We start from the raw sequence: 27,596 nt of genomic DNA, 5'->3' as shown, positions 1-27,596 counted from the left end.
GCCGCTGTGGTCCGGGCGGCAGTGTCTGGGGAGCAGGGGACCCCAGCAGGGCGGGCACCCCGAGACCTTCGCCCTGCCGGGTCCTCGGGGGGCCCGGATGTGGTGCGGAGCCCGCGCCCCGGTGTCTGCGGTTCTGCGAGGGGGGACGCCTGCGACCCCTCCTGGCCTCGCTACCAGCGAGGAGCAGCAGCTGGCACCCCCGTCGCGCTTGCGTGCATCCTGCAGCGCACCCGGGTGATGCTGACGACTCCCGGGGGTGAGGGTCGAGCCCCGCTCTTCCCGAGCGGGTGTCCCCGCGCGCCCCTCCCCGTGCGCAGAGGGGACCGTACCTGGTGCTAAGGACGCAAAGACAGGTCCGCCCGGGCCTCAGCACACACAGGCCTCTGGCCTGTTTGGGGCCAGCTTCCCCTCCTGAGTCTTTGGTTTTTTAGCCCCAATAAACCTTCAGTGTCCTCCAAAGAAGGAGCTGAGGGACCTTGGGGGACACTGGGACAATCAGGGGTTAGTTTTTTTTAAAAACTAATAGACTTGAGTTTTTAGACTAGTTTTAGATTTACAGAAAAATGGGGTACAAAGTCCAGAGCGTTCCGTATTCCCCTCAACGCCCTGTTTCCAGTATTAACCACTTACGCCAGTACAGCTGATTTGCCATAATTAGTGAACCAATGTCGATACATTGTCATGAGCCAAAGTCCATACTTCATTGAGATTTCCGTCGTTTTTGCCTAATGTCCTTTTTCTGTCCCAGGGTCCTACCCAGGACGCCACATGACACTTAGGGGTAGTGTCTCCTGAGGCTCCTCCTGTCTGGGGCAGGTTCTCAGACTCTCCTTGTTTTCCATCCACTTGGCAGTTTGAGGAGTACCGGTCAGGCGTTTTGTAAGACGTGTCTCTGTTGGGATTCAGCTGAGGTTTTTGTCGCGATTAGACAGGGGCACAGTGGTTTCCGGAGAAGAAACCCGCAGAGGAAAGTGCCCTTCTCATCACGTCCTACCCAGGGTGTGGGCCGTACTTGCCACATGACTTCTGGCTGCTGATGGTGACCTTGATCACCTGCCTGGGGTCTGTCAGGTGCCTCCCCTGTCAGGTCATTGTTTTCCCCCCGTTCATAGTGTCCTCTGGGAGGAAGTCACTGTGCACGGCCCACACTTAAGGGACATCGTTAGGGAGAGTATCTAACTAACTACTTGGGGTTCTTCTACACGGAAGTTTTGGGAGATTTGTCTCTTTTTCCCATGTATTTATTTTTTGCAATAACATATTTACATCAGCGTGGAGTCATGACACTGGTATTTATTTTATACTTAAAGGGTAGGAGGGAGTATGGTTTCACATTGGGTAAGGCTGGTGGTCTGTACATGGCTTTTGTTATATGGGTCCCTATTCTTGTCTGTTTGGAATGTTTCAAATGAAATGAAAAGAAAATGAATTTAGGGCCGATATCCAGGCCCTGAGCCAGGCTGGTGGACAGTCACTGCCCCCGTGGTGCCCCCGTGGCAGGGTGGCCGTACCTGCCCCTTCTCCCTGTCTGTGGTCACAGCCAGGGCTCCTAGGGCACAGGCCGGACATCCCTTGGCGTCCAGAACCTGTTGTACTCAGGGTCCGGTCAGATGTGATTTCTGCCCCAGATGGGACCCCTACCCTGGGTTTGGGCCATGCCTACAGCCCAGTGAGGCGGGTCTGTGGTGGCCTGGCCTCTCTCCTGAGCCCACCCCGCCTGCTTGGACGGCTGCCCGCCTGGGCTGAAGGATGTGGGCTCATTATCTTGTCTGTCTTGGGGGAAGGTATTAGTTTGGCAGTTAATAAAGGATTTTAATTAAAGAGGGAAGAATCATTCTGGCAAACTAGCCTCGTTCCCAAACTCAAGTGACCTGTCAAAGTTATAAGTTTGGTTCTTTTCCATCTGAGCCTCTGCTGTCTGTTTGGGGGGCACCTGGGGGAACTGGTCCCTCTCCTCCCTTTGAAGCCCCAGGAGCCATCCCACCCTCGTTTCTCCAGGTCACCCCCTCCTGCGGCCCCCGACCCCAGCAGGTCCCGATGTGCCCCCATCTCATCCCTCATGGGGTCCCACCTCCTTCTAGCCTCTTCTCCGAGCGCCAGCCAGCGGGACTTTGACAAAACTTGAGATAATTGTAGACTCACATGCAGTTGTAAGAAATAACAGAGGAGTCCTGGCCACCCTCACCCGGTTTCCCCCAGGGAGCGTCGTGCAGGGTATTGACAGCAGCGACACTGTCCCCGACCTCCATCAGATCCCACCAGTCTGTGTGCCCTCATGTGCGTTCTTGCGCATGTGCATGCCCCGTGTGCATGCATGTGTGTGCGTGTGGGAGCGTGTGTGTCTAGTTCTCTGCAGCTTTACCACATGTGTAAACTCACATACCCAGCTCCACTGTCAGGACACAGAACAGCCCATCCACCACAAGCCTCCCCCCTGCTGCTCTTCTGTGGCCCCAGCCGCCTCCGTCCCCCCACCTCGCCAGTGAGACCTTTTCTAACCAGATCCCTGCCACTCCCCAGTTCTCCCCTTGTCTCCTGACCCTCAACCTCCATGGCTCAGCCAGTGGGGTCTTGGTGATGGTGCCGGATGCGGCTCCTGGCTCCAGGCTGCCCGGCGGGTCTCTCTGGCCCTCCTTTGCCCCTGCACTTGCCCACAGGATGGGACAGGGAGGAGACGGGAGTCCTGGAGTCGGCCCCCTGCCCCTGTGCCTTTGCTGGAGTGGCGCCCACTGCCCCCGCCAGCGTCCTCCCCTTCTCTCCCCGGGCCTCCCTTCCTTCACGGAGGCACAAGGCTCGTCCTGCCTGTCGGCATCTGGCATCCATGTGGGTCCCTCGGCCACTTGGGGAGTCAGCGCAGCGGCTGAAGGCCCCCCCCGTCATAAGTGTGGGGCTGGACCTCGGCCCGCAGGGGGACGGGGAGCCCCAGCAGGCCCCTGGATGGTGGTGATGGGAACGAACACTCTGCTTGACAAAGCCTGGCCTGGGAGGGGAGGCAGGGGGAACTGTGCCGCGGAGGCTGGCCTCGAGGAGGCTGTGGTGGGAGTCCAGGTGCAGGCGGGCTGGATGCGGCTGTGGACGGGCGACGGAAGAGGTAAAGGCCATGTTTAGGTGTGAGCCCAGGTCACCGGGGAGGCCCCAGGTGGCAGTCCTCACAGCCACGCAGGGCCAAGGGCGTGTCGCGCGCATCAGTGTCAGGACCCCTGCCAGCCACCTCCCTGCCGGAAGTGGCGGGGGTCGGAGGGGGAGGAGTGTTGCAGGGTCTCCTTACCCGTGTGATTCTCAGCAGCCCCGTGTGTGGTCTCCTCTGCCCTCTTGTTGCAAAGCTGCACCTGGACGGGCGGCCCTGACCTGACCATCACAGCGGTACTCTGGTTTGCAGAGCGGGGGAGCTGGGCGACACCACTCTGGGCGGCCTGGCCATCTGATGAGACTCCTCCTTGCTGGGAGCGCTTGGTGTCGATCCTGCAGATAGGACAGTGCTGCTGTCACCTCCCGCACCGTAGCTGCAACCCGCCCCTCCTCGCCCCCGCGCTCAGTGCCTCTGGGCCCTTGGGTGCCTCTGTGGGGGCGGGGGGCGGGGGCTCGCTCACAGGTGGGGTGCGCGGGGTCAGCCGGGGCTGGCTGGTGTGCCTTCACGGCTCAGCTGACCCCCAGGGGGCCCCTCGTCTTCCCCCCAACCCCGGCCGGCCTGGGCCTGTCCTCACAGCGGTCACAGGGTCCAAGACAGTGGGCGGACACGTGCAGAGCTCAGGCTGGCGCTGGTGCCCTGTCCTTTCCTCTGCAGCTGCAAAGCCAGCCCGGGTTCCAGGGGCAGGGGGAAACTCTGCCTCTTAGTGGGGGCTGCAGAGGTGCGTTGAGAGGGGCCAGGCTGCAGGGGCGGAGCAGAGCTGGGGACCATGCCCCAGACCCGGGGCAGCTGAGCTGCAGGCGACAACTGGCCTGGTGTCCCAGGCAGAGCCTGGGGAGGGAGGTCTGTGTGTGTGTGTGCGCGTGTGTGCAGGTGTGTGTGGGTGTGCGCTGTGCATATGTGCATGTCCACATGCCCGTGCACGTGCAAGCGCACGTGTGTGGGAAGATTCATCCCATTCTCGACACGTCTCTTTAGCATTCCCGCCTGCAACCCTGGGGCGTGTCTTGTGGAGCCAGCGTCTGTGTCCAGATGCCCGGGTGGGAGCTCCAGCCTGGGGTCCGCAGCCCCGGACAGCGCGTGGTCCCTCTCTGCTGCCCACGGGAGCCCTGGGGATGCTCGCACACCCCCTCAGCTGCAGAGTGTCGCTGGGAGCACGTTCTCCATGACAGGATCCTGTGAGGCCCCGTGGACACAGCAGGCTACAAGGGGGCACCAAGCGCCAACTTGTCTGACTTGGGCCAGGGCAGCATCCGGCTGGCTCGTCCATCCCACTGGAGGCTCAGGGCGTCTGGGCTCTGCCTTCCCGACAGTGGTGGCCTGGTGTGGGCTGGGCTCCAGCCAACGCTGACCAGGCTGCCCCTTCCCAAGTGGATGGGCCCTGACGTCGGGGGAGGCCCCCTGGCCCCTACAACCCCGTCCGCCCCGAATCCTCTGTGTTGGCTGGAATCAGTCGGGTTTGACGGAGCTTCCGTCTCCCGGCACAGAGAAGTAGTGTGAGCAGGGAGAATCTTTCTTTTATTAGGAAATAAGAACTGGGAACTGATTGCTTTTAGTGCTTACGGCTGAGACCCTCGACATAAAACAGGGAAAGGGCTAACGATGCTACCAGCTTCTCCACAAATCCCAGCAACGGGGAGAGACCTTCTGAGTGTTGTGTGTTACTGAGCTGAGTGGAAGCCGGGGGAGCATCACCTGCGAAGGTACCACGTGCTCGCTCCCTCTTTTAAGCCCCGCGTGGCAGGCATCCTTGTCCCTCAGCACCAAAGTCAACGCAGTGACCAAGGCAAACGGCTGTTGACAAGTTGCTGGGGACACGTTTGGCTGCCTGTGCAGGAATGTGAATAATTGATTTCAAATATAGCTCCAAACAGAAAATGTAATAAAATTTTGGCTCATAGAAGTTTGTTCCTTTCTTGCTAGAAGCAGCCCTTGGAGTTCTGTGAGAACTGTGTTCTCTCTTATCCTCCATCTGGAGTGGGGAAGGAAATTCCATCTGGGGTTGCAGGGCACACCTGGGTGCACTGTGACAAATCTCTCCCACACAGATGCCTGCCAAGGTCAAGTTCCTATAAACACCTCCCGGTTCTCACTGAGGTCCGAGTTGCAGAACATTGTGAAAGCATTTCGGTGTCACCACGTTGACGTAGACGACGCATCACAGATTTAGGTAGAAACAAGGTACGCTGTGTGCGTGCTTTCTCCCAGTTAGGGACACGTTCTGCACGCTCTTTTCACAAACATCAACATAAAAGCCTAATTCTGCTGCTTCTCCGTCAAAACACTGAAGGGCGGATGACCCCGGTGCTGTGGGAGAGCCCCGCGCCCCAGGGGCCCCTGGAGTGAGAGGCTGCGGTGGCTTCCTCGGGGGCTTTGGCAGCGGCACCTGGGGCCGGGCTCAGGGCCGGGGCTGAGGCCCCGGAGCTTAAGGAGTGGCTCCCTGTCACCAAGCTGGGCCGCCTGGTCAAGGACGTGAAGATCAGGTCCCTGGAGGAGATCTGTCTCTTCCTTCTGCCCGTCAAGGAATCCGAGATCATGGACTTTTTCCTGGGGGCATCTCCCAAGGACGAGGTTTTGAAGATTACGCCTGGTCAAAAGCAGACCCGTGCTGGCCAGTGGATCGGGTTCAAGGCATTCGCTTCCATCGGGGATTACAAGGGGCGTGTCGGTTTGGGTGTCCAGTGCTCTAAGGAGGTAGCCACTGCCCTCCCTGCGGCCATAATTCTGGCCAAGCTCCCCATCGTGCCCGTGTGGCGAGGCTCCTGGGGGGCATGAGATCGGCAGGCCCCACACCGTCCCTTCCCAGGTGACTGGCCGCTGTGGCTCTGTGCTTGTGCGCCTCGTCTCTGCCCCCGGGGCACTGGCGTCATCTCAGCCCCTGTGCCCAGGAAGCTACTGCTGATGGCTGGAATTGACGCCTGCCGCATCCCGCCAGGGGCTGCACCACCAGCCTGGGTGACGTTGCCAAGGCCACCTGTGATGCCGCTTCCAAGACCTACAGGTGTCTCAGCCCTGATCTCTGGAAAGAGTCGGTACTCATCAAGTCTCCGTATCAGGAATTCACTGGCCATCTTGTAAAGGCCCATGCGAACCAGAGTCTCCGTGCAGCGGACCCAGGCTACAGCTGCGGCCACCATGTTGTTTTACATGAGAAAAACAAAGTAAGTGAAGCCGGTTAAAAAAATAAAAAGAAAGGCCTAATTCCTCCTAAAACACCCTTTAACTTGCACTTGCACATGAGGCGACACCGCCCCAGGACCGGCTTCCAGGTGGGCCCTGGGTCGTGTGGTCTGGGTGACCCTGGCCCCCCGCTCCCATCTCTGACCGCTGGACTGTGGCCCCGAAGGCCCCCCCCCGCTCCTGACGGCTGCTTCCAGAGCTCTGGTGGCCTCGTTGTTGCTGCTTGCTTTGTAAACGCTCTGCTCTGCGGTTTGGATGTCACTTAGAAGTGAGACTTGTCTTTTAACAGTCGCACGTGCCCTCAGAGGGGTTACCAGTCCCTGGAAGGTGGAAGTCAGTGACACTTGGCGCTAATCGCGCTTTAGTTGCGCTGTGCCCAGAGGGATGTCAGGTTTTGAGGTATTTGCGAGTCTGTGTGGCTGTTCTGAGCTGCATGTCGCTGTGGCTGTGGCTGTTCTGAGCTGCTGATTCCGGTGTTTATGTTCTCAGTGTCTCCCGGCGCCGTCCAGCAGGTGTCTGTCTTTAGTGGCCTCCGGGAATGTCTGTGCTTCTTGGGCTCTCGCCCTCCTTTAAGGATGGGGTCGGGGAGTCCGGGGTGCGTGGATGAGAAGGAGGACAGGGACGGGGAGAGGAGGAGACCTCCCCCTAAACGGGATCCTCCCTGGCTGGGGGAGCTGAGAGAACCTGGGACGTCTCCTGGGACGGTGGTGGGACCCCAAGGAGGGGATGGAGGGAGGTGGGAGCAGCTGGGCCCCGGACATGAGGCTCTCCTGGGGTGGGGCGGGCGGGAGGCCCCCAGTGGGGCTGTGACCCTGGGGGCTCCTTCCCCGACGTCTGGCCTTCATGCCACAGGGAGGCCCCAGGAGTGACAGAGGAGCTGTCCTGCCTCTGAACCAACGTTCCTACGATTCAAAGCAAAGACAAGCAGTGCTGTTTCTAGAATCTGGGAGACTTGCCCCCCATTCCCTCCGTCTATGGCAGCCCCATGCCACCCACCATCTCCAGCTACCCTCTGCACAGGTGAGTCCATACCTGTGCCACTCTGGTCATCCCTGATGGCCTTCTGCCTCGGTTTGCTCATCTGTAAATGGGGCTGGCTGGAAGGGGTGTGGTGGAGGCCCCACGCGAGGGCTTGGGGTGTTGAGATGGGCCTCTCAGGATCCAGTCCCCCGGTGTCACGTGCAGGGTGGCAGCGTGCTGGGCACCGAGCGAGGAATGTGGGTGGAGAGGTGTAGGCTGGAAGGGAGGAGGGTCCCAGGGCGGCGCTTGGGGCAGGCGGGGGCCTCCCGGGGAGAGCAAACAGCAGCGAAGCCATAGTGGGGGCTCTGGGGTTGAGGGTAGAGGGACCCAGGTCCCCGGGAGCAGCTGCCACAGGGTTTTGTCGGGTGGGGTAAGAGCTGCTGTTCGCCGAGAGGGCAGCCTTCAGGGGTCCCACCTGGAGGAGCAGGTGCCACCACGCGAGTGAGGTGTCCGAGAGTCACTGGGCGGGCTGGTGCCGGCCGGGCAGAGCACAGGCCGCTCGCTCCCTGCGGCTGCCGTGTGTGCCGAGCCTCGGGGGGCCAGCTCTGCAGGGAGACTTGGGCAGCCCAGGTGGAGGGGCCCCTCCAAATTGCTCGGGGGTTGAGCGGAAAGCACAGGGGTTCCGAGCAGGTGGTGCGTGGGGTAGGACGCGCTCGGCCGCAGAGGACGGTGTCCCTGGGGGGATGATTCTCAGCCTGGGATGTGGGGGTGGCCATGCTCCTGCCTCTGAGGGGCTCACTGCATCTCTGGGGACCCTTCCCGGAGCCGCTGTCGTCATCCTCCCCTGGGCAGGAAGAGGGGGTGGAGAAGCCCCCGTGTCCTTTCATTAGGGGAAACCTCTCTCCTGTGCACAGCGGCCTCCCTGTACATTGGCCAGACTGGCGCCGCGGCCCTAGAGTCCACCTCTGGCCGAGGGGAAGGGGTCCAGCGAAGGCGGTGGCCCGTCCTGACTCAGCCCTGGAGGGGGGCCGCCTTCCTGGTCTGACTCACCGCCCAGTGGCCTGAGCTGGCCTGAGAGAAGGGGAGCGTCTGTGCACGGGGCTGCTCAGAGGACAGGGTCTTGGATGTGACAGGGTCCGTAGGGGGAAACTGAGCCCAGAGGAGGAGAGCGGCTGGTCCAGGGCCTTCTGGGGAGCTGGTGGCAGAGCTGGGCAGGAACTGGACACCCTGCCCTGCGCTGCAGGATGGCATGGAGGTTGGGGGATGGGGATTATTGGTTCCAGCATGTCCACGCGGATTGGTGGAGTGAGGACGGGGTGAGCAGGCCTGCCCTCGGAACGCTCCGTCTCCTTGAAGCCGAGAGCCTTGTCTACACACACGAAGAGCCGGAAGGGCAGCTAGCTTGAACATCAGGGGTTTGATGCAGGGGAGTCGTCCACACCCCATCCTGAACCCTCAGCCCCTTTCACTAACGATGTGCGTAGGATCGTGGCAGCACCTGTGTGGGGTTGGGATTCTGAGTTACCTGTGCACTTCAGGGTCAGTGTATGTGTATGGAGAGTTCCACTCAAGGGTTTCACACTCAGTGTGCCACAGGGGTCACGGGGTCCTGGTTTATGGGGCTTTTTGAAATGTGAAAAACCCCAGGAATGGACAGTCCTCCCCGCATCCCCCAGGCTGCCTTTAGGCTGCATCCCTCGTTGCCCCTCGCGTGCCTGCCTGCGTTGTGAGCAGTGCCCTTCTGTTTGAGTGGGTGTCTTGTAGCCTTCTGCATCTGGGCAGCTCACCCCCGGAGGAGGTCCCGGGCCCTGGCAGTGGTCAGAGGGGCCAGCCAGTGAGAGCCAAGTGCCCGCAACCCCCCACCCATCAGCAGTGCCGGCCGGGGCCCCAGAGCTGCTCCATTCCCCTTGAAAGGATAACGGGAGATGCCCACCGTCTTTCAGCATTAACTTCTCGTCCAGTGAGCAGCAGAAGCCCCATAACTTCGTTAGGAGCAATCAGAAACTCCATTTGCTTTTATTAGTTTGAACGCTGCTCTCAGGGCCACGTGTGGAGTGGCCCCAGAGGACAGGGCAGCTCACAGCCCAGGAAGAGGAGAGTCCACCTGAAGGTCGCAGCCGCCATGACCTACGGCCTGGCGCGCAGACCGGCCTCTCCCATCAGGCGCTTCTGGCCTCGAGGCAGCCTTGGGGGCTGAGGACAGCTTTCTGGTTGTTTTAAAGTCTACCTGCGTAAATGCGATGGAGTATTATTTAGTGTTAAAAGGAAGGAAGTTCTGACACTGCTACCACGTGGATGAGCCTTGAGGACATTATGCTGAGTGAAGTGAGCCAGTCACGAAAGGATAAGTACGAGATGATTCCGCTTCTGTGAAGTGTCTAGAATAGTCAAATGCATAGAGACGGGAAGTAGATGGTGGGTGCCGGGGCCTGGGGGAGGGGAATGGGGAGTTAGCGTTTAACGGGGGCAGAGTTTCAGGTTTGCAGGGTGGGGAAGTTCTGGAGCCGGATGGTAGTGATGTTACTGAGTCCAAGCTTGTACTGCTCGCCGCACGACAGGCCAGTGAATCGAGGGATGAGGGTTGGTGCAAGGGACAGTGACTTTATTCGGGAACCAGAAGACCAAGAAGATGGTGGACTCTTGTCCCAAAGACCCATCTTCCCCAAGTTAGAATTCAGGCTTCTTTTATGCTAAAGACGGGGAGAGGAGGCCTGGTTCTGGTCAGACTGTGGAGGGGATGGGTTCACTCCTTCTTTCCTGCAGGCTTCACAGGTGGGCCTAGTCAGGATGTTTCCTGTGAGTTAAAGGTATTTTAGCTTCATGATGATGACCTGGGAGGCAGGATCCCCAGAGACGGGCCATTATGTATAATTTAAGCTTATAGGCAATATCCCTTTAGTGATGAACTTGTAATAGGATACAAAGGTCTTTCCCTATTACAGTGGTGGTTACACAGCACCGTTAACTGTACTTCCTACTGAACTGTGCACTTAAAAATGGTAAATTTTATGTTCTGTGGATTTTACCACAATTAAAAAAATAGGAAATAATAAATTCTCTTTAGCATTGACCCTTGAGATCCCAGTCCACCTGGAAACACATCAGCATACGTGATAAACCAGCATTAGATCTCAGGTCAAGCTGCAGTGTGTGGGCATGGAGGGCTTCTACCGCCAGCGTCTGGGTCCGCTGGTGCGCCGTGAGCTGGGGCATGTCACTCTGCCCTTAGCCTCTGATCTCCTCTGTGGTGGGGAGAAGCCGAGGGTGAGGACGGGCGCTAGGGAAAGGCCTGAGTAGTGAGTGTGCTTGCATCAGATGAGCGTTTGTTCTAGGTCCCCAGATACCAGGGTGGGACTGTAACTAGGGACCGCATGTCCCAGCTTGGCTGGCCCAGTTCACGCCTGCAGAATGATTGGTGGGGCCCTCTGGCCACCCTCCAAAGCCTCTCCTTGTGTGGGTGACGTTATAGGGCCATCCTAACAGAAGATGCAGGGATGTGCCCCAGCTCCTCTTGGGGTGCGAAGGTTTATGCCCCTGGCTGCTGGGAGGCTGGAGTCGGGTCAGCCCTCTCTGGGAGCTGCCCTCTGCCAGCCCAAGGTCATGGCAAGAGGGACCCAGGTCTCCCTCACAAAGGGCTGCTCGCCCCATGTGACCTCGAGACCCTCCTAGATGAGCTGGAGAGTTTACAAAACCACCTCCTGGATGTTGGCGGAGACCTAATAGCCACTGGCGAGCTGGCTCTGTCCAGCTGAAGGGCACTTGGAGTCCCAGGGAGCAGGCAGGCCCCATGGCTGGGGACCAAGTTTGTCCTCTCTTAGCTGGAGACACCCATTCCAGGGTGGGGCAGAAGATGATCGAGGCACCAGCGTCCCACCCGGGCGCTTGGACATTAGCCCGCAGGCAGTGGCCCAGGAAAGTACTGTGTCAGCTAGGGTGAATTACCACCTGCCAGTGAGGGAGACGGCAGACCTCAGGAGGTGAGGGGGACAGTGAGGCAGTGACAAGGGTCAGTTTGACCTCTGCCTGCCCCAAATCTTTGGAAAAAATTGATTTATCATTTAAATCATGGTAACATGCACACAGCATAAATTTTATCTTCTTAAACCATTTTAAGTGTATAGTTCAGTAGTGTTAAGTATGTTAATATTGTTGTGCACCCTGTGCCCCCAAATCTTCAAGTTCCTGAGGTTCTTCAAGAGACCCGAAGCCTCATTTTTCATAACTAATTGTTCCGCTTTGCTGGTGGCTTAGGCCCGTCCCTGATGGTTGCAGAGAAAGCGCCTAGCCTCCTTCCGGTTTCTCCAAGTCTCCACGATTAACCTCTTTGCAACTGAGACTGAGAATGACCATTGTTCCTAGGTCTTAATCGGATTTTAATGCATGAAAGAATCTTACTGTGACCCTCCCCTGAGGAAGTCCTCAGCTTTTTAGAGGGTTTCCTGAAAGTCAAAATAATTCCCACTGATTGTTTTTAATGCTCGTTATAGGAATCGCACAAGGGACAGTCAGCAGTTGGACGTAGTTTTTCTCCTTTAAGCTCCGAGGTTGTGTTAGCCTGGAGAGCCCTGCCCGCCCGCCACTCCCTCCCCTTCCCCCCCCCCCCCCCCCCCCGCTCTTCCCTGTCCGGTGGCTCAGGGGGCTTGCAGATGTCAGCCTAATACACATGGCTCTTCATGTGCCTCCCTGTGTCTCCTGCCTGGTGCTCTGAACAGCAGAGGTCATTCAGTGCCCGCTGTGGTCTGAGCGTTGGTTGGTGGGTGCCCACCACGAGGCCCAGGGGCAAACCCGTGTTTGGGTGCAGCTCTCAGCTGCTGTGACTGGTTTGGACCTGCCAGGTGATATCAGAGTTGGCGTCTGGTAAAGGGTGTCTGTCCAGCCTCAGCATCCTAGGTCCGGCCCTGGGTTCAGGTGGTTTTCTGGACCGTTGCCTCATTCATGGAAGCAGGATCCTCCATGCCTCTGGACACAGTGGGTGATGGCCAGGGCAGGAGGTGTCCTCACTGTTATGGGCACAGCCTGTTGATAGCCCTGGGCTCCCGGCCACGCTCTGTGTGCCTGCAGACCCCTAACTGGGCATGCACGGGGTCCTGCCCCAGCCTGCCCTCAGATGAAGATGCTTGCGGGGCTCCTGGCTGCCTGTCTTTCTGACCTTGGCGGCCAACGCTACAAAAACCCGCTGAGACTCTAATAGTACAGGTTCCTTAAATACTGTTTTTTCATGTCGAAAATGCTGGCTAGGAGATTTAACCAGTCTTGAAGGTCACAAAGGTTTAAGAAGCCAATTTGGAAAGTCGCTTGTGATGAACACAAACTTACGGACATTTTTCTGTTTCTTGTGGGTTTTCACTATTCAACAGGCAGTGAGATTTATCTCATACTTTTGTTCTTATTTTCCTCCAAAGATAATTATGTGTGATACACTGTGGCGTGCTGAGTTCCCCTTTCTGTGTTCCTTGACTTTGAAAATGTGAAGGTGTTATAAATTGTGCAATAAAAAGCTGATTCTGTATCGAATGAAACAAAAAGACTCTATTTCTAATTGCATCTGTTAATCTCGTACACGTCTTCATTAGGGGTTTTAGTATATTGGAAAGATGCATCACAGTTCGCAATTAAGGAGGCGTCCGTATCAATCATGGGTTAATACAGTTTCTCTGTCAACAGCCAAGGGTTATGCATCTAGGACATGGCTCAACTCTGCACGTGGGGTGTGGCCTCTTCCACACTGTGGGCTGAGATGAGTGTCCGCTTCTTGGGGTGCACAGACTTGACAGTGATGCTGAATCTGGCCTCTGTATCCCAGCACCAAATTGAATCTCAGAGACAGTTTTGGGTGGAATAGAAAAGAATAACTTTATTGCTTTGCCAGGCGGAGGGGACCGTGGTGGGCTAATGCCCTCAAAACTGTGTGTCCCATCCCAGGAGCCATGTGTGAAGAGTCATAGTCGAGGGCTGGGGTTGCTGATAAGAATCAGGGTACCTGCAGGGCCCACGTTCCTTCAATCCAGAGATCTTCTGGCTTCAGGTGGTGATGGGCGAACTGTGACCTTCTCTGGAATGAAGAGTGCTTCATCAAGTAGTTAACGTCTTGCATTTGGTAGACGTTTCAATTCTGCAGAAGAGCTCAAAGATACTGTTCTGTGCATCCCTTGAGGGGGAGCCAGGACCCCGCCCCACGGCTGCACTGTTGCTTCTTGACTGCTCCTCCCTGGTCTCCACATCCCCTCCCTTCCCTGATCAGCAACTGTTTGAACCTGCCCTTTGGAACTAGGGGAGGGGACACAGGAAGGCTTTTGTGCCCAGGAGCCCCACTGGGTCCTGCTTGGTTTCAGGAGGGGCTCGGAGCCAGGCATTTTACATGCACTTCTTCTCCCAGCAAAACTGAGTGCTAACCATGACTCTCTTCTGCAGACAGGGAACAGATTCAGAGAGGTAAGGGGAGGCACAGGGCAGAGGGTGGGGATCTGAGCCCAAACCCCAACTCTTTCCCTTCGGCCACAGGCCTCCCTGAGCCCGAGGGGCACGTGATCCCCAGGAACAATCAGGAGACGAGGGGTCTTGAGTATTTGTTTGTCTACTTTCCCCGTTTGGGTCTCACAGTCCAGGGCTGCCTGTGGTCCCCCAGCCGGTCAGGGGAGGAGCTTGGCTGCACACCAGACACTCTCCTGTCAGTTCCCCTCCAGCACCACGGACAGAGGAGGGAGGGTTGGAGGGTGGAGCCCATGGAGAGGGAGTGGAAAAGGAGAAGGACGGAGAATTTAAAACCTCTGTGTCTCTGTCTAGTCAAGCTGCTAAAGGTAGACATTTGGTTTCAAGAGCTGAGCGTGAGGAATTAGGAGAACTTTTAAGGGGAAAATACTTAAGTAACACTTTATTGGTCTAGTTGAGGAAAGAATGATGGGAAGTTATTTTCCCAAGGAGCTGGGTATTTAATCAGATGCTGATAAATAGGCCCACTCAGGTCTGACTCAGAATTTTTTCTTTTTTTTAAACATCTTTATTGGAGTATAATTGCTTTACAATGGTGTGTTAGTTTCTGCTGTATGACAAAGTGAATCAGCTATACGTGTACATACATCCCCATATCCCTCCCTCTTGGATCTCCCTCCCACCCTCCCTATCCCACCCCTCTGGGTGGTCACAAAGCACTGAGCTGATCTCCCTGTGCTATGCAGCTGCTTCCCACTAGCTATCGGTTTTACATTTGGTAGTGTATATATGTCAACGTTACTCTCTCACTTTGTCCCAGCTTACCCTTCCCCATCCCCGTGTCCTCAAGTTCATTCTCTATGTCTGTGTCTTTATTCCTGTCCTGCCCCTAGGTTCTTCGGAACCATTTTTTTAAAAAATCCATATATATGTGTTAGCATACGGTATTTGTTTTTCTCTTTCTGACTTACTTCACTCTGTATGACAGACTCTAGGTCCATCCACCTCACTACAAATAACTCAATTTCGTTTCTTTTCATGGCTGAGTAATATTCCATTGTACATATGTGCCACATCTTCTTTATCCATTCATCCGATGATGGACACTTAGGTTGCTTCCATGTCCTGGCTATTGTAAACAGAGCTGCAATGAACATTGTGGTACGTGACTCTTTTTGAATTATGGTTTTCTCAGGGTATATGCCCAGTAGTGGGATTGCTGGGTCATATGGTAGTTCTATTTATAGTTTTTTTTTTTTTTTTTTTTTTGTGGTAAGTGGGCCTCTCACTGTTGTGGCCTCTCCCATTGCGGAGCACAGGCTCCGGACGCGCAGGCTCAACGGCCATGGCTCATGGGCCTAGCCGCTCCATGACATGTGGGATCTTCCCGGACCAGGGCACGAACCTGTGTCCCCTGCATTGGCAGGCGGACTCTCAACCACTGTGCCACCAGGGAAGCCCTATTTTTAGTTTTTTTAGGAACCTCCATACTGTTCTCCATAGTGGCTGTATCAATTTACATTCCCACCAACAGTGCAAGAGGGTTCCCTTTTCTCCACACCCCCTTCAGCATTTATTTGTAGATTTTTTGACGATGGCCATTCTGACCGGCGTGAGGTGATACCTCACTGTAGTTTTGACTTGCATTTCTTTAATGATTAGTGATGTTGAGTATCCTTTCATGTGTTTGTTGGCAGTCTGTATATCTTCTTTGGAGAAATGTCTGTTTAGGTCTTCTGCCCATTTTTGGATTGGGTTGTTTGTTTTTTTGATACTGACCTACATGAGCTGCTTATATATTTTGGAGATTAATCCTTTGTCAGTTGCTTCGTTTGCAAATATTTTCTCCCATTCTGAGGGTTGTCTTTTCGTCTTGTTTATGGTTTCCTTTGCTGTGCAAAAGCTTTTAAGTTTCATTAGGTCCCATTTGTTTATTTTTAATTTCCATTTCTCTAGGAGGTGCGTCAAAAAGGATCTTGCTGTGATTTATCTGACTCAGAATTTTGAGGGGTTTTATTTTCCTCCTGCCACTGCCATGGTGAGCGGCTCAGCTCATTTTGTCTTTCCCATTATTTTCATTCTGTTAATTAACTCAGCCAGCCAGATGCAACATTTATAAAAGGCATCTGGAATATTCTGTGCAGAAGCCACGTTCACCTGAGAAGGTGCTTTGCTATGAGTGGGAATGTCGAATTTTCATGGAGACGTTTTTATGAAGGTCCCACACACTTGCCCCCACCTGGCAGGGGTTCTGAGCCCGGTGGGTGGAAGCCAGGGTTTCCAGGCAGGGTCCCCCTCATCTTGCATCAGGGTGGGCAGCGCAGATGTGATAGATGTTTCCCAGCAAGAGGAAGCTTCTAGAGGGAACATCACTGGGCCTGAGAAGTTCTGGTGTATCAGCACAGATGGGCGATGTGATCGGCCCTGCCCTTGTGCGGCCAGGGCTGCTTGGGGGGGAGGAGCTTCAGGTTCTGATATGTCACTAAATGGCAGTGATTCTTCCTGAGGTACCGACACCTCCCACCCCAATCCAGGCAATAGAGGTGTAACTATAGTAAATACATAAATACTTAGGCTGAATATTCAGATGCTTCTGTGCGGCCAGCACTGTGCTCAGTCTTCTCGTACATTTAATTCTCATTTAATCCTCAGAACAGCCCTGTGAGGTATTGTTTTATTCGAAAGATGAGAAAACTGACACTTAAAGAATTTAGAATCTTGATCCAAGCCATATACCTAATAAACCGAAAATTCGGGAACCACAGAAATTCTAAATCCTGGGCTTAACATATAATGCATATCAGTGAATACATGGAATGCATTTTAGAACATTCTAGAATGTGAGTTTGTTGAATGTTTTCTACTGTTAGGCACCGTGGTGGTTTCAGGGGCAAAGGTGAATGAGGCCCGGTCATCCTGGCCCTCAGGCCCCTGTAGGACCAGGGTAGACGTGTGCCAGCTGGGGCATTGGGGACGGCCCATGAGGGAGGGTAGCTGCTCTGGACACTTGACGGCCCCTTGTACCCAAAAGTCGTCAGCACAAGTCCAGGCTGCAGAAGCCCTCGGCAGGGCAGGGCTTGGGTGAGCAGGCTCTGGGCTGGACCTGGATGGGCATTTTGGCCCAGCACTGTTCTTGCTGTGTGGCCTGCACAAATTACTTGACCTCTCTGTGCTTCTGCCTTCCCATCTGTTACAGGAGGTGGTGACAGTGGCTGCTTTGAGGCTCAGTTAGTACGGGCTCACGGCCTCTTAGCAGGCATCAAACAGTCATTTGGGCTACTAGAACCCTTATTCACCTGCACGTGCTTTTGGAGAATGTGTTTTTCTTTTCCTTTATAAATTACAAAAGTAATACATACTCACTTAGAAGTTCCAACAATGTAGAAGTGATTAGTTGTAACGCAAAGTGCAAATCTGCTTCATGCTGTGTCTGCACCTTCCGGAGGGGGAACCACTGTCAGCCGTTGGCAGGTAGCTCCCTAGACCTTTTTTCTAGGTGTTTACAAGTATGGATCCATCATATGCGTTTATATCATTGAAATCCCTCAACATTCATTACACTGCATATATAGCAGCATATCCTGGACATGCTTGCGTCATTTGACATACGATGTCAACATTCACAAATTTTGTCTTTTCCATGGCATAAGCTACCTCAATTTTTAAATCACTCCCTTACTTGATGGACATTTAGGTGTCTGGCCTGCATCCTCCCCACCCCCATATATTTCATTTAGGAAGAATGTTGCATCAGAGGTCCCTGTATATTCATCTTTCATTTGGAGGAAGATTTGGATTCAGTGAAAGAAACACCAGCACATTCAGTGTCTGCTCAGTGGTCCATGAGTCTGCCCTGGTGATTTGGTGCTCTATCTCTGAGATATTCCAATGGGGCAGGCTGGCCATCTGTTAGTGACGTCCTAGAGGGGATTGCTGGGCTGTGGGTGTATACCTCTTTGCTCTTGGAAGAATTTTGGCAGTGAAATTAGGAGTCTAAGTAGACTTGTTAATGGTAAAACGAAATGGTGGGAATTATATTAAGAAAATTATATTGCGAACTAAATATTAATTGACCAATGGGAGTGCATCCAGGGAAAGGTTTCCAGGCTGGCAAAGGATTTTAAAACTGTGTTTTAGGCAGCAGGAATTTTCAGCCTGAAAAGCATGGGGACCACCATCAGGGGCCACCATCTGGACCACCATCAGAGACCATCAGAGACCACATCAGGGGCCACCATCTGGAACCATCAGGGGCCACCATCAGAGACCATCATCAGGGACCATCAGGGACCATTGTCAGGGGCCACCTTCAGGGACCATCAGCAGGGACCGCTGTCAGGGGCCACCATCAGAGACCATCATCAGGGACCACATCAGGGGCCACCATCTGGAACCGTCAGGGGCCACCTTCAGGGACCATCATCAGGGACCATCAGGGACCATTGTCAGGGGCCACCTTCAGGAATCGTCAGGGGCCACCTTCAGGGACCATCAGCAGGGACTGCTGTCAGGGGCCACCATCAGAGACCATCATCAGGGACCATCAGGGACCATTGTCAGGGGGCCACCATCAGAGACCATCATCAGGGACCATCAGGGACCACATCAGGGGCCACCATCTGGAACCATCAGGGGCCACTATCAGAGACCATCATCAGGGACCATCAGGGACCATTGTCAGGGACCACCTATTGGAAGCACATCACACAGAAGAAGAACGAACCTTTTCTAAGTGGCTCCAGAGGGTGGAGATAAGACTAACTAATACAACTTAGAGGACGCTGGTTTAGACTCAAAATGCAGAACGACCTTTGAACGTGCAGATTTGTCTGCAGAAGACCTGGGCTGGACTTCCAAGCCCAGGTGGGGCAGGTGGATCCAGGCATAATCCTCTCTTCTCTGTTCCTGACTCAAGTGCTTGATAAGTAAACTGGTAAGAAAAATAAACAAAAGAAGACATGTTCCAAAGGAAGAGGAAAGCAGCCAGGCCCAGGAGTGGAGAGAAGGCCCAGGGTGAGCAGAGGCTGGAGCAGCACGTTCAAGGGAGGTAGGGACCAGATGGAGCAGTGGGCCCAAGGCTTTTCAGGCCCCGAAGGCTTATTGTAAGATCTGCTTTTAACCACACAACCTGCAGGCCAGGCTGAGGCAACTGCAAAATCAGGTAAGAGGGAGAATGTCCACGGCACAAGTTGCAAACAGATAACTCACAGGAAGAGACTCAAGGAACAATCAGGAGCTAACACGTGGGAGAACGCATACCCGGGAAATAGAAATAATAACCGTCTGAGAAGAACTTTAAGGTGGGAACGTTCAGAATTCTCGGGGAGACTGAGGAGGGAACACAGTCCTTAAAATGGGGACAGGAGGGTGTTGAGCCTGGTCTGGTCCAGTTCCCGGGAATCAGACTCTGAGATGAAGACTTTTGTGTAGGACATTTATCTCGGGGGCTCTCAGAGCGATGCCTGTAAGGGTGCGAGGGAAGACGCGGCAGAGGGAGGAGTTGGGCACTGATGTAGCCACAACAGAGGCCACAGACAAGCCCACAGGGAGCTCTGGAGCCTGATGGCTCTCAGAATTGTCCCCCGGGAGGCAGGGGACCTCTGTACCCCTGGGCAGGGCAACTGTGTTCAGCCATGCTTGGGGCTCAGGGCCTCGTTCTGGCAGGGACTTTGGTGCAGGGACGCTGCCTCTTCATTGTGTGGACACTTCTGTGGCTTCAGGTAGGTGTCCGGAGCCCAGATATCTCATTTCTTTGTTGATTAATACAATGCTTTTCGTGGTCCAGACATGGCGATCAGATTTGTGCTTTCTGCAAATGTTGTTTCTCTTGTGTTATAACCTAATCGAATGGCTCCCAGCTCTACAACCCTTTGAAGCAGTTATTCTAACTACGAGGAAATTTTTCTAGCTAAAAAGCCGTGCACGATAACGTTCATGTATATTTCATCATTGCTGTTGCTTGAAATCATTCACAATTTACAAAAAAAAAAGAAATTTGTTGCTGTGAAAAGGTACCAGAGCCTGAAACCAGTGGAGTCACGGAAGACTGTGTGTGTTCCATGGAGAGAGCTGCAGGGGGAGGTGCGTGCCTGACTGTCACCGATGTTGAGCTGGCGATGGGAGACACAGCAGGGGCAGGGCCAACACACAGAGTAACCCCTGCCCCTCCTCCCCTTGCCGGTTCCGGATTCCAGAGAACCAGGCTCTGTGCACCTCTTGTGATTTCAGGTTATTTTAAATGCTCGCTGGTCTGCAGTTCAGTGGCTGTGATAGGCGTGTCCCGTGGATATGGACATCCTTCCCTAGAATAAGCGATTCTCAATGTTCATTGTCAGCTTTGAGAAGGCACTCTCCCATTTTACCCACAGAGGTCTTGTTACCAAACCACACTCGGGTCCTCTCGCCCATCCACAGTAAAGCCAATCTACTGACCCCAGGTGGTGGGGAAGGAAAGTGCAGCATTTATTGCAGGGCCAAGCAAGGAGTCCAGGCAGCTAGTGCTCAGAAGGCCTGAACTCCCCGAAGGCTTTCAGGAAAAGGTTTTTCAAGACAAGGGGGCGTCGCGGGGTGTGTGATCAGCTCGGGCACATTCTTATGCTTGGCTGGTGGTGAGGTCATCGGGAGTCACCATCATCCACCTTCTGGTTCCAGCGGGTCTGGGGTCTGCGTGCTTGTGGGCAGCATGCAGTTAACTTCTTCCGCCTGGAGGGGGCTTCAGTATCTGCAAAACAGCTCAAGGACGTAGCTCAGAATAGTATCTATAGCCCTTGAGGAGGAACTAAAGGCCCTGACAGTGTTTAATGGCTACACTAGTATTTTGTCTTGCTTGACTGTTTTCCTTTCTTTCTGCATTTTCTCACTTCTCTGATTACATTTATTCTTTGGAACTCAGGGAAGGCCTAGGAGGCTAAAGTTTTTCTAAAGACAAGAGGCACGTGGAGGACATGGATGGGGTGTGTTTCCCGGGAAGGCCCCACAGGGTCCTGCTGGGTTACAGTCTGAGTTTCAGATCCCTCTGCTTTGGCCAGGACTCCTTCCTTTCCCCCACCTGCTCGAGTGTTCCTCCAGGACCAGTAATATTGCCCCCGGTGGCTCCGTAGAAACAGGTTTTTATTCTGTCTGCTTTTCTGTAGTCCTTTTCCCAGGTGTGCTGTCAGGGCAGGTACGTAACAACTGCAATTTGTTTCCCTGCTGGCCACACTGGATGTTTGTCAGCTGTGTGAGTTTCCTGGGCTGCTGTAACAAATGACCACAGACTGGGAGGCTTAAAGTACCAGGAGTTCATTCTCTCACAGTCTGGAGGCCGGAAGTCTGAAATCAAGGTGTCGGCCGGGCTGTGCTCCCTCCAGAGGCTCTGGGGGGTCAGCAGCTTTCCTTGCTGCTTCCGAGTCTGGTGGTTCCAGGTGCTCCCTGGTTGTGGCCATGTTGCTCCCACCTCTGTCTTCTTCGGTCTCTTAAAAAGACACTTGCCATTGGATTTAGGGCCCACCAGGATAATCCAGGATGGTCTCTTCTCGAGTTCCTTGATTCAATTACATCTGCAAAGATTCTATTTCCATGTAAGGTTGAATCCACAGGTGCTGGGGGTTAGGACGTGACCACATCTTTTGAGGCCACTCTGTTGCCACTGCATCACCCAAGATGCACACAAAGTTATGGACTCAAGGGCACCCCTGGAGCCTGGGCGCTGTCAGGAGTTTCATGGTTGAAGGACGAGAAGGAGATGGGCTTTCTTAGGCTGGGAGCGTCGCTGGGCTGAGCGTGTGAAAGTGAGGACTCCGAGGGGGCTTGCTGCACAGGCCGGGGAAGCCCGTGGAGGCGTTTGAGGGGAAGGGGTGGTCAGCGCCGGGGGCCCGGACGTCCACCACGGCTGCGTTGCTCCGGCGGCTCTGTCCTTTAGTCCATTCAATGGCCTCAGCCAGGCGAGCTGGGGGGCCCTGCGGCAATGGGGGGCGGGCCCTGCCTTCCAGAGCTGGGTCCTGGTCGGGCTGGCTCTAACCCTGCCCCCGCATGGGCTTGGCTGGCCTTTAGGTTGGCGTGGGGTAATACAAGGGCATCCGTGTAGACAGTTCCCTCCCTTTACTTCCAGCCTGTGGCCTCGAGTGGCCGAGCTGGGGGCGCTTTGCTGTGGCTCCTGGGGGGCTGCTGAACCGACGTGGGGGTCTGGTGGCATGAGGTTGGGGGCTGTGGGTGGTGATGGTGGGGTCCGTGCTCTTGCTGTGTCCGGGGTCCCTGGAGACCCAGGGCGAGATGGTGGGAGGGTGCTCTCACCTCCAAGCCCTCCCAGGGTGCTCTTGTTGAGGGCTACTCTGACTGCCCCCCACCCTCCCAGGGAGCCAGCCCTCCAGCCCCGGGGGGGGTGTCTCATTCCCTCTCACCCTCTGCCTTCTGCCACCCTAGGGAGGCATCTGGTAGGGGTGCACTCATCCCCCCTTCTGCCGTACCGGGGCCCCTCCCCTCCCCTCACAGGTTCGGTTCTGTCACTTCCACAGGGGCTGCATTAGGACTTCCCTGGATCCCGGGCACCTTGGCCTCTGTGGGCCCTTCCTCCATGAAAACATACTACAATTATACTTTATGACTACGTTGGCATAAAGACGAACAGAATGCAGAAGTTATGAATCTTGCTTATTGGGAGAAATGAAATGTTTCTGTGGGCCCTGACCTGAGCCTGCTGTGTCCGGTGGTCGGGTGGGCTGCCTCCCCTCCTGCCCAGGGGCCTGCACCCCTGCTCGGATCTCCTTCAGTGACAGTACGGCACTCACATTCACTGTCCCCCACCTGCTCTGCACCCCAACATGGGCGGGACCCGGCAAAAACACTGCACTTTTTTTTTAGACTGAAGTGTAGTTGATTTACAACATTATGTTAGTTTCAGGTGTACAACAAGGTGATTCAGTTTTTTATATATATATATATATATATATATATATATATATATACACATTGCAAATTATTTTCCATTATAGGTAATTACAAGATACTGAATGTAGCTCCCTGTGTATACAATAAATCCTTGTTGCAGATATATTTTATGTATAGTAGTGTGTATGTGCTAATCCCATACTCCTAATTTATCCTACCTGCTTCCTTTCCCCTTTGGTAACCGTGAATTTGTTTTCTATGTCTGTGAGTCTGTTTCTGTTTTGTATATAGACTTATTTGTTTTACTTTTTAGATTCCACGTATAAGTGATATCATAAAATATTTGTCTTTCTCTGTCTGACTTAGTATGATAATCTCTAGGTCCATTCATGTTGCTGCAGATGGCATTATTTCATTCTTTTTTTATGGCTAACATCCCATTGTACATATGTACCACATCTTCTTTATCCATTCATCTGTTGATGGACATTAGGTTTGCTTCCATATCTTGGCTATTGTAAACTGTGCTGCTCTGAACATTGGGCTGCATGTACCTTTTCGAATTAGAGTTTTCTCCAGGTATATGCCCAGGAGTGAGATTGCTGGGTCATACGGTAGTTGTATTTTTAGTTTTTTAAGGAACCTCCATACTGTTCTCCATAGTGGCTGTAGCAATTTACATTCCCACCCACAGTGTAGGCGGGTCCCTTTTCTCCACACCCTCTCCAACATTTATTATTTGTAGGCTTTTTAATGATGGCCATTCTGACTGGTGTGAGGTGATACCTCATTGTGCATTTCTCTAATAATTAGCGATGTTGAGCATCTTTTCATGTGCCTGTTGGCCGTCTGTATGTCTTCTTTGGAGATATGTCTGTTTGGGTCTTAAGCCCGTTTTTTATTGCTTTTTTTTTTAATATTGAGTTGTATGAGCTGTTTGTATATTTTGGATATTAACCCCTCGTCAGTCACACTGTTTGCAAATATTTTCTCCCATTCTGTAGGTTGTCTTTTCATTTTTTTGACAGTTTCCTTTGCTGTGCAAAAGCTTTTAAGTTTGATTAGGTCCCATTTGTTTATTTTTGCTTTTATTTCTTTTGCCTAGGGAGACTGATCTAAGAACACACTGCACTTTTGAATAAACAGATGTCAGAATGACTCCTAACCCCAGTGGTTCAGGCACCCAGTGGGGTTTCACAGAGCTCGTAAGTCTAATGATTTTTATTACTCTAGGATTTTACATCGCCCATTACCGTAGCAGTTGGGAAGTTAATTGGCAAAATTAAGGACGCATACTTAAGAATGTTCAGTAAATATTCACTGATGGCTTAATATGGGCCAGTCCTGCTGGGGCATCTGGCACAGTCACAGCTTTCCTGCCTGAAAATTTATCCCAACGTTGGAGGGAGATGCAGGGAGCCGCTTTCCTGGACTGGACCTTCTTTGGTGCTGTGAGGGGTGATGATTCTCGGGAAAGGGTGGTCAGGGTGAGTGGAATTTGGATCTGTGAAAGCAGGAAAGGGGGAAGGGGACTAAATAGAGAGGCTGTCTGTCACCTGGGCATTGGTGTGACAGCCTAGGTTTGGAAAAACGAAACCTACCATCACTGACATCCTGGTGAGGATATAAATGAGGGGTGATAGCTAAGGGAAACCGATGGGGTCTCCCGCTAACACACCCTTAGCACCTGCCATGCTATGGGCTGTGTGCCAGCAGCTGCAGAGAGCAAAGACAGGTGCACAGGGGTGGCCTCCCCAGCACGCGGAGCCTTGTAGGGACGGTTGTTGCCCTGAACGGCAGGTGGGATTACAGGGTGCTCTCAGGGGTCCCTCCAAAGTTTGTAAGTCCACGTCCCTTTGAGAGTTCTGAATTGACCCCAAGTGGAAGGAATACCATGAGGGTTTTAAAAAAAATCAAACAAAAGCACACGGATCTATTCACCGTCATCTCTTTGGTTCACGCTCTGAGCACTCAGAGACCCTCCTGCTAGACAGAGCACCTGATGTGCTCTCTCCCGCAGGATCCTTGGGGGTCCAGTGATGGGGGCCCAGCCGGGTGTCCGGTCCCTCCAAAGTCAACTGTTTCCCCCAGGGACCTGCAGAGGGAATGCCCTGTTTCACGTTGTCGATCCTTCTGATCTGAAGGATGTGTTGGGTGAGGAGACAAGTCGGTGAACACGACTGAATCTGCGGCTCACCAGGCGGCCCACCTGGGCCCTGGACACTCACCTTCAAGGTTGTTTTCCCCGGCGGGTCAGGAAGGGTCTGGGAGGCAGTGTGCGGTAATGGGCGGGTCAGGAAGGGTCTGGGAGGCAGGGTGCGGTAATGGGCCGGTCAGGAAGGGTCTGGGAGGCAGGGTGCAGTAATGAGCCCTATAGCCTGATCCTCAGGACCGGGTCCTGCCTGACTGGAGCCTGACCTCAGGACCAGGTGGAGGGAGGAGGCTGTTCGCAGGGGAAAACTGCATGCTCAGCCTTGCCCTGTGGATTCCGAGATGATACCATCGCTGCATTTAGAGTCCTAAGGCCTGGATGTGCTGAGCTGGCCCTTGGGAGCCATGCTTTATGAATTCTTATTTCAACATGTTTTCCTTCTAAACCCAGTTTGTCATATTAGTAGATCAGTTCCCAAACGGGCCAAGCATCAGAATCACTGGAAGAGCTTAAAAATGCACATCTCCAGGCCCACCCCAGAGGCTCTGAGGGGTCTGGGAATCTGCCACCGCTGGCCCCTCACGTACACATATCTAAAAAATCGGGGCAGTGTTTAGCCAGCTGAATTTGAAAAAAGAAGAAGAAAGGAAAAGAGAAGCAGCGGAGACACCAGCAGCTTCCCTCTTTGAGTGATGAGGTCGCCCAGCTCAGTGGTCACCTGACCCACCTGAGTGCTTGTTGAAAATGCAGGTTCCAGGGCCCCACCCTAGAACTACTGATCTGGCCTGGTGCGGGGTGGGGTCTGGAATATGCATCTTAGACACGCGCCCAGGGGTTCTGGAGTCAGTGGCCTGTCGATGGCTCTCACATCGGGCCGCAGTAGCTACGAAGGGCCCATGCGGGGCGGGCCCTAAGCGTTTTCCCTAAGTGTACAGATTTAGCTGCCAGGACCCTGACGAGGACCACAGGATGCCCTGTTAGCGTGGGCAGGATGGGGCTAAGAGCCCCAGGCTTAGCCTGCCTCCCCTACCTCCTGGGTCCTGCCGGGCTCCTCGTCCTCTGCCCTGCAGCCCGCGAGATGCTTACTGCCCTGCAGGGGCTGGGAACAGACAGTGGAGACATGGCATTCGTTAATAATGCAGTCCAGGGGTCAGCTGCAAGTCCTTCAATTAAAACAGGATCCCGCTAACTTCTGACACAAGATCAATGCCATGAACATGAGCAGGAGCTGCCTGTGGGGGGGCTTTGATGTGCCCCTGAGGGCTGGGCCACGTGGCCTGCCCTGCTCATCGCAGCTCTGTGCGGCCCAGCTCCAGCTCGCCTGTGGGCCCAGAGGGCCCGGGAGGGGCTGTGCCCTGCCCGTCCTCTCAGGCGTGGCCTGGGCTGGGCTGCGGGTATCTCTGCAGATGGGGAGGCACCTCCCGGAAGCTTGGCTCCCTGGTCTGGGGCAGCATGTCTGTACCGAACATCGGCTCCGTGTTTACAGCAAAGCCAATCAGCTTTTGGGTGGACAGCCTCGGAATCCCTGAAGGTCCCGAGTTGTCACATGCCATCGGAGTTGCTTTCGTTTTGTGCCCTTGTTGCATGTGCATTTGTTTAGCAAATTTAATTGAGTCCAAGGTGATTTCCTTTTAGATGTCACACACCTGGTGGAGTGTAAATTGGGGTGGCTTTTCTGGAAAAAAGCCTGCCCCAAGCAGCATGGGCACACCCTTCGCCCGAGTTATTCCTCAGCTGGGACACTCGAGACGCAGCCTTCAGGATACATGTCTCTGCCGTGCCCGTGATGGTCAAAGCATGCAGGCAGCCTACATGTTCTCCATTATGAGTTAGTTCAAATGAAATGTGGTCGAGCCATATAATGGCGTGTTATACAGTCCCTAAAATACAGCATTCAAAAAGAAGAGTTAATCCTATGCGAACTATTGTACTAGGTAACATTTTAAAAGGCATTAAAAGAGTAGGGGAAGTAAATCTTATCTTGGTTGAAGATGAGAGATAAAAACAATATACTTGAATGTGTGTCTGTGCACGTGTGTGGATGGCTCTCTGGATTGTGTGTGTGTGTGTGTGTGTGTCTTGTAGGAGAGGAAGAATTATCCTCTACCCTCTTTAAGTCTCTGGCTGGATCTAAGAATTAAATGGACATAAGACAGATTAACAGGAGAAAATTTTATTGAATTTATACATGTACACGAGCCTTCAGAAGAGAATGAAGATGTGAAGAAGTGACCAGAGCAGGAAGCTTTCACACCTCTTAGACAAAGGAACAGTAAGTTTGTGAAGAGTTCACAGGACAGAGGAGTCTGGGCCGCGGGTCGTAAGTGGTGAGGATGTAAGTAGGAAGTAAGGGTTGGTTTAACAAGGTTTGTGTGTACAGATCTCTCGGCCCCTGGTTCCCCGTCCCTGGTGATAAGAATGTCCTCCTTCTTCGTGGTGCGGAGAGGGCCCCTTTCAGGAGTTTTGTCTCCTGCTTTTGGGGAGAGGAGGGAGGGTCAGGGTGTCTTTCTTGCACCTGATGTTTCAGTGTGGCAAAGTGGCATGTTGTGAGGTGACACAGCCTGCTTCCCTTCAGTCTGGACGTGCGGATCGTATGCCAGAATGTGAGAGGGGTCATTTCTGGTTGGCAGGGTTACTAATAACTTCGATTTTCTTTTGTGTTTTAAAATTTAGATGCTAAAAAACGCAGGTTTTAAAAATCGTAATACAAAGATAACCCATAATGTGTGGGTTAATCTATTTTGTTCTGGAGGGGTGTGATGCTCAGGGGCGCGGGGGAGCCACATTGATGCTGATGGAGGGAGGGGGCCAGAGACTCCGGCCTGGAATCGGCGTCCCGCGCCCGCAGCGCCGAGGGCTTGGCGGAGAGATGACGCTCTCGCT

General features: G+C 53.8%; 1 long non-coding RNA gene and 1 pseudogene across 7 annotated transcripts in view; both read left to right on the top strand.

Annotated features, from left to right (window-relative positions):
* LOC132593646 (uncharacterized) overlaps nt 1–27,596 on the top strand; it is a 511,924-nt gene that overhangs the window by 1,025 nt on the left and 483,303 nt on the right. The window contains exon 1 of one of the 7 annotated variants that reach the window (XR_009559382.1): nt 23,666–23,766. The exons of the other annotated variants lie outside the window; for them this stretch is intronic. This is a non-coding gene — a long non-coding RNA (uncharacterized lncRNA). Of the gene's footprint in view, nt 1–23,665; nt 23,767–27,596 lie in introns of those variants that run through there. 7 annotated transcript variants of the gene reach the window in all.
* Nucleotides 2,588–6,292, top strand: LOC132593620 (small ribosomal subunit protein uS5 pseudogene; annotated as a pseudogene).

Source organism: Globicephala melas, chromosome 16, assembly GCF_963455315.2.
Source record: "Globicephala melas chromosome 16, mGloMel1.2, whole genome shotgun sequence".
Taxonomy (NCBI): domain Eukaryota; kingdom Metazoa; phylum Chordata; class Mammalia; order Artiodactyla; family Delphinidae; genus Globicephala; species Globicephala melas.
Note: the sequence above shows the minus strand (reverse complement) of the source record. Positions and strands in the feature narration are given on the sequence as shown.